At 38.0% G+C, this 7,162-nt stretch overlaps 1 long non-coding RNA gene across 1 annotated transcript in view; it reads right to left on the bottom strand.

The window, feature by feature from the left end:
* Window positions 1-4,154: 4,154 nt before the first annotated feature.
* The window catches only part of LOC111520735, a 75,170-nt gene continuing 72,162 nt past the window's right edge, over window positions 4,155-7,162 (bottom strand). Inside the window, exon 3 of the long non-coding RNA XR_002724746.1 lies at window positions 4,155-5,166. This is a non-coding gene — a long non-coding RNA (uncharacterized LOC111520735). The remainder of the gene's footprint in view (window positions 5,167-7,162) is intronic.

The following is a 7,162-nucleotide window of genomic DNA, read 5'->3' on the forward strand; positions in this document are numbered from 1 at the left end:
TAGGATAACATCTGTTTGGATGGGATAATGATGGTACTGCTTGACTTGGCAGCTTCTTAAGCAAACCTATGGTTTGGTAATTCTACCATTTCTATTTCTGATTTGAAAAGTAACAAATAACTTCAGTTCATCGGGAAAATTGGAGCTTATAAATGACTTGTAATATTAATTGTCTTATAAAACTATTTTCATTGTCATTTATAGTTCAAAGGTAGATAATTGGGTTTTTCAGAGTATACTTGAATTTGCAGCAAAGGCTCAAACTTTCCTTACCTATTTGTAACAGTTCCTCCAAAATATTAGAAAACTAGAGATGTACTGAGTTTAAACTTACAAGAAAGTTATAGATAAAGCATTGCACATAATCCTATATTCTATTTTTAACTTCAACTGAGTAATACCTGTATCCAGTGGAGCAGAGGTTATAAGAAGTTTAGATTATATAAACCCTACTAAAAATTGGAGTCTGCCAGACCAATAACCCAAGGGGTAAAATATATATATTTGGTCCCTGGAGAGAATTTAGACTATGATCCAGATGTGTCTGTACTGCTCCTACCATAACCAAATTTTGCTTTCTACTATACTACCAGACCGTTTGTCCCCATTCCATTTCACTGCACATGTATTTGTTGAGCTCCTACTTTTGGTCAGTTGTGGAGAGAAAAAGCCCACAGTCCCTGCCCTTGAGGAACACATAATCTAAAAAAACATGCGTGGGTTACTCCAGGTGTTGTGGGGTCTTAGGCAAGTATAATTTAGGACATGCATTTTAAGAAAAAGAATACAAAATTACAAATGCAGAATTACTAATATAAGTGAATATTTATTGCATAGAGAAAATTAATCACCACAACTTACAAGTTTTAGCATTCTTACAAATGCCAGAAATATCACAAAATCTTAGAAAAAAACCTTATATTTTGTATTAACTGACTGATCACATCTATAATTCTACTTGTTCTACTTTTGCTTGCATATTGTTGACCACATGACAAAAATTTACTTACTTATTTATTTATGTATTTAGATGGAGTTTTGCTCTGTCGCCCAGGCTAGAGTGCAGTGGCACAATCTCGGCTCACTGCAACCTCTGCCTCCCAGGTTCAAGCGATTCTCCTGCCTCAGCCTCCCGAGTAGCTGGGACTACAGGCGCTTGCCACCATGCCCGGCTAATTTTTATATTTTTGGTAGAGACGGGGTTTCACCATGTTGGCCAGGATGGTCTCAATCTCTTGATCTCGTGATTCACCCGCCTCAGCCTAGCAAAAATGCTGGGATTACAGGCAAAAGCCACCACGCCTGGCCAAGAGTTTTTCATATTATTTTCTATAGAGAAAGAACAATGATAATTCATTCAGTCATTCCTTTGGTATGATTGATTGAAATTTGTTTTCTTTCTGGTTCAGAACTCTTTCATAATGATAAGTAAGTTTTCAGGATTGTTGTCAAGTGCAGGAAAACTTCAGTCAAATTTATTTCATATATCAACTGCAAGAGCTGTAAGATTTCAGGGCACTGATAATTTTCTTGTGTGTAAGTAATTTTAAATACTCTTTCAATTGATGCTACTCATTAACCAGCTTGTCACTGGTGTCCTTGCTGTAACGGTGTAATGTGAGTTCGATTTTATCTCTGTCAATGTCAGGATTGTGTATCAAATTTGAAAGAAATTTAAATATTTTCTCAATGAGTTCATGTGATTCAGTCCTCTGCATTAAATGTGTTATCAAAGAATAAAAAGCCCATTCAGTACTTCCCTCTTCCTGTTAATGAATTATTGCTCTTTGTATTATCTAAAAATATTTCTGTTACAATTTACTTCTTGATGTCAGAGCAATTTCTACTTGACTTTATCTCTTGATTTTTTTTCATATTCTATCAAATTTCATCTGGATTTTCTCCAAGTTCCTTAATACATTAATTCATAGATGACAAAACAGTTGCTCTTCATATATGCCCATATCAGAAGTTATTGATTTCTGTGGGTTTTTAAATCGAAAAGGTCCAAAACATCTATGCAAATTCAGTTAAAATGAAGTATTTATGTCTTATTGATTTTTTGAATAATCCATTCATATCTTGTTTTTGTTTCTCTTCCATGACTTTAAAAATATATTTCAGGGTCATTAAATTGCGCTGTACAATGTTTTAAGACTTGAACAGCTTTAGTGTGGACAAAACAAACCATGTTGTTACATTCAGACTCTTAAAAGAAATACTTTCGTTGGCATTTTTAAAACTTGAGGTATAATTACCATTCAATAAAATGTACATATCAGTGTTCAGCTCAATGAGTTTTGAATAGGCAGCGCACATTGACCCATGCCTGTAATCCCAGCACTTTGGGAAGCCAAGGCGGGTGGTTCACAAGGTCCAGAGTTCAAGACCAGCATGACCAACATGGTGAAACCCCCGTCTCTACTAAAAAATACAAAAATTAGCCAGGTGTGGCGGCACGTGCCTGTAATCCCAGCTACTCGGGAGGCTGAGGCAAGAGAATCGCTTGAACCTGGGAGGCAGAGGTTGCAGTGAGCCGAGATAGCGCCACTGCACTCCAGCCTGGGCAATAGAGCGAGACTCTGTCTCAAAAAAATAAAACAAATAGAGGGCATTTCCACCATCCAGAAAGTTCCCTTTCCCATCCTCATCCATCCTCACCCACAGAGCAACCCTTTTCTAATTCAGTCACCATAATACATTTCACCTACTCTTGGACTTCAGTAATCTTTCGTGTCTGTCTTATTTTGCTTAGCATGATTTTGAGAGAATCAGCCACAGTGCAGCATGTATGGACAGTTTGTTCTGTCTTATTATGAAATGTTATTTCACTATATAAATATATCATTATTTGTTTATTCTTTCTCCTATTGATGGACATTTAGGTTCCTTCCAGTTTGGGCTGTTATTAATAAGGATGCTTTGAATGTTCTTACATAAGTCTTTGCATGGACATGTATTTTCATTTCTCTTGGCTATGTATCTGAGAAAACAATTGTTCAGTAATAGGGTAGGTGCATGTTTAACTTTATTGGAAACATGGCATATGTATTTTACATACTCCCCCTACAAGAAAAACACAAAAACAAAACATGTAATCGTTGCACAGTACTGAAGTGGCCCAAGAATTAGGGTTCCTTAAAGGAAGGCTTCTTCCACCTGTATTGATCATCCAAGGCTCCTCACCAGGCATCATTCTTTGGATCAGCTAGGCAGAACGACTTGCTGTTCCCTGAGGATGTGATGCAGTCTCTTCCCTGTGAGTCTCCCTACAAGGTACTTCCTCTGACTGGCTGCTCTGCTGTCATCCTTTACCTGCCCCATCCAATCTTAAAGACTGGATTTAATCATTCTCATCTGAGAGGCCTTTCATACCACCCTCCCCAAACCCCCATCACCACTGTCAAGGCTGAACTAAACTGTCTCTTCTCTGTGCTCCCATAGAAACTCAGGTTTTTCTCTATAACTGCTAGTCTATTTGTCTATCTCCACTACTAGACTATAAGCTCCCTATGGGTGGAGTCTTGATCACTTTTACGATCTATTGCCTAGCAAAGTTCTTGACCCAGAATAGGTGACTGACAAGTATCAATTGAATCCATGAATAAATAGTTGAGCGGGTTTGATGTTGTTGGCATTGGGTGAAGTTTATTTATACTTCATGATATTCAGGTAGAAATAGGTTGTTAGTTGCATAGGTCTGGAGTTCAGGTATTGGGTTTATGGGCAGGAGGACGACTAGAGGTATGGATATGGGAGCTCCCCTTACATTCAGTCACATTGTATACAGGTAAGAACTGAAAGTTTGGGATTCAATGCAAATACTTGGGGAAAGTTTCCAGTTTTGAAGATAATTGAGACAGAATGAGAGAAGGGGTCAAACTGCAGTAGATTGTGGTGTAAATGAAAAGAGAAGGGGAGAAATGCAAACTGTGTAGACAGATAATTCAATAATTTTTGTGCTGAGATTCCAAGTAGAGCAATTACAATATGTCCCAACAGACAGATGAGATTGGATAATGTTGTTTCTTTCACTTTTATTTTTGTTAGTTTAAGAAGGAAAAGACAAGTGGCACTATTTTCAAATTGAAGGACCAGTGTAACTGGACAGAGGAAATTTTGTGGCAGGTACGAGAAGATACAAATGAGACAAATTTAGTTCTTATAAAGTTTTGCTGAGGTCTCACACCATTAAGTTATGATATGGGTTGATTGGTTGGTTGGTTCGTTTCATGAATAGGGACTGCCTGACACCATATTTTCACTTCAAGGCATTTATCAAGTTTGGAGTCAAATGTACTTAGGTGACTCAAAGCAGAAGCCTTTATCCATAATGAGTGAAGGCTGTATGAGAAGTTTGAATTTCCAACAGGAACTTCATGTGTTTGTTCTACTTCTTGTATTACAGATCTCATAGTGCTAAGAGAGGCCATTTTATAATGGGTTAGAGAAAATAATAACATTTGGAGCTGGAAATACGCTTAAAGATGATCTTGTCCAGTGTCTAGAAGACTTTATTTCACGGTTGGGACACTGCTTAGACATCATCTCTTCTGGGAATCCTTCCTCAGGATGTGAATAAACACACTTTTAAAAAAGTCACAGGCAACTTTTCTGTCCTCTTGCAGTTTTCATAATGCTTATTATTAAATGTACATGTTAAAGCCTCTGAGAAGTTCTACAGTAAATAAACCAATTTAATTCTGATTCACAAAATAGTTTACCATCTTATTTGAACCTGGAAACCATCATACTCTTATTTTGTGGACACTTATGTGCATCCAGCAAAGTCTTTTGAGAATCACTAATCTAATCTACTAATCCTTTCATTCAGACAGAGTCCCAGTCAGTATTTTTTATCTCCTTATTTCATTTATTTAAACTTAATAGCTGAAAACAATTTTATGATCTTGGTTGACTGGGATGATCTGGGCAATTCTCCTGTTCCACATAATGTTAGCCGGGCCTGAAGTCAGCTGTGGCCTGACTGATGCCTCTGCACAGATGCTGGAAGTCTGAGTTCAGCCCTGGATGCTGGCATGGCTGGCTTCTCCCTCCCCATCTAGTTTCAGGCCTCTAGCTCTTCACCTGTGTTCACCACATGTTATCCCTCCTTATGGTGTTTTCATAAGATAAACAGACCATTTAGATAGTGGCTCAGGGTACCTGAAAGTACAAAATCAGAAACTTCTGACACTTTCTTAAGTTTTAGACCCAGAACTGGAATAACATCCCTTCTATCATATTATATTGGTTAAAGCAGTCACAAGGCCAGCCTAGCTCCAAAAGGAGGAAAACAAACTCTACCACTCCATCAGGTGGTGCGCATGGAAAGAGAGATGACAAATAATTTGCAGTCATATTTAATCCATCGCACTTCTCATGGGATTTTAGCACATTGTGAGATAAAGAACCTGTTCCTTGACACCATAAAATTCCCCAGATAACTCTAAATACCTAAGCTTCTTGGCATCACAGAGATAGCTGGGTCCATTGATATTTTCCCTAATAACCAGGATCAGTATGTTGGGCAAATGGCCAATAGGACCCAGATCCAAACATCAAATCAGGGAAATGGGCTGAGCGTGGTGCCTCACACTCGTAATCCTAACACTTTCAGAGGCTGAGGTGGGCAGATTGCTTGAGCCCAGGAGCCTGATACCAGCCTGGGCAACAAGGCAGAAACTTGTCTCTATAGAAAAATACCAAAAAAAATTAGCCAGACATGGTGATATGTGCCTGTCGTCCCAGCTACTCAGGAAGTTGAGGTGAGAGGATCATGAAAGCCCAGGAGGCCAAGCTTGTAGTGAGCCATAACTGGACTACTGCACTGCAGTCTGAGTGACAGGGAAAGACCCTGTCTCAAAAAAAACAAAACAAAAATGGGAAACATTGAAAGACTGACACTAGTTCTAATGGTCTACACTAGAAGTGAGCAAACTACATTCTGTAGTCCAAATACACCTACTGCTGGTTTTTGTAAATAACGTTTTGCTGGAACACTGCCACACCAATGCTTTTGTCTATTGTCTATGGCTGTATTTGTGCTAAAAGTCAGAGTTGAATAGTTGTGGCTAAGACCATCTGGCTTGCAAACCTAACATATTGACCATCTGGCCATCTACATTAAAAGTTTGCCAGCCCCTGGTCTAGACTATATAAGCATTACAAAATGATGCCCCCTTTATTGTGATTTGACTCTATCTATACATTAGGAAATGTGGAATATTAGCAAGATATAAAACAGTTTCAATGGAGATAAAAAATTGTATTGTTTCATGTATCAACAGAACACTCTTTCTTGTTGCTGATTGTATTCTATTTGATTATTATAAGTAAAGCTATTATGAACATTTATGTGCAGGTCTTTGAATGAATATGTGTTTTTGTTTCTCTTGGATAAATATGTAAGAGTTAAATGCTGGATCATGTGGTCAGGATATCTTTAACTTTTAAAAAAATTGCTAATATGCTTTCCAGACATTCTAATCAGCAGTTTAAGAGAGTTCCTGTTCCACCACATCCTTGCCTGCACTTGCTATAGTCAGTCCTTTAATTTTAGCCACTGTAATGGGTATGTAGTAGAATCACATTATAGTTTTACCTTGAATTTTTCTAATGACTGATGATATTAATCATCTTTTCATATGCTTATTTGACATCCACACACTTCTTTGATGAAGTGTCTGTTGAGATTTTTTGCCCATTTTCAAAAGTTGAGGGTTTCTTATTGTTGAGTTTTGAGAGTTCTTTATATATTTTGGGTAGACATTCTTTATCAGATATGTAAATCATAAATATTTTTTTCTAGTCTATGATTTGTCTTTCGTTCTCTTTTGAAGGGAAGCTTTAAGGCCAGGCATGGTGGCTTACACCTGTAATCCCAGCACTATGGGAGGCTGAGGCAGGTGGATCATGAGGTCAGGAGTCCAAGACCAGCCTGGGCAACATAGTGAAACACCATCTCTACTAAAAATACAAAAAAAATTAGCCAGGCATGGTGGTGGGTGCCCATAATCCAAGCTACTTGGGAGGCTGAGACAAGGAGAATCACTTGAACCTGGGAAGCAGAGGTTGCAGTGAGCCAAGGTCGTGCCACTGCACTCCAGCCTAAGCAACAGTGCATGACTCTATCTCAAAAAATAAAATAAAATAAAATAAA

The sequence above is a fragment of the Piliocolobus tephrosceles genome, chromosome 5 (assembly GCF_002776525.5).
Source record: "Piliocolobus tephrosceles isolate RC106 chromosome 5, ASM277652v3, whole genome shotgun sequence".
Taxonomy (NCBI): domain Eukaryota; kingdom Metazoa; phylum Chordata; class Mammalia; order Primates; family Cercopithecidae; genus Piliocolobus; species Piliocolobus tephrosceles.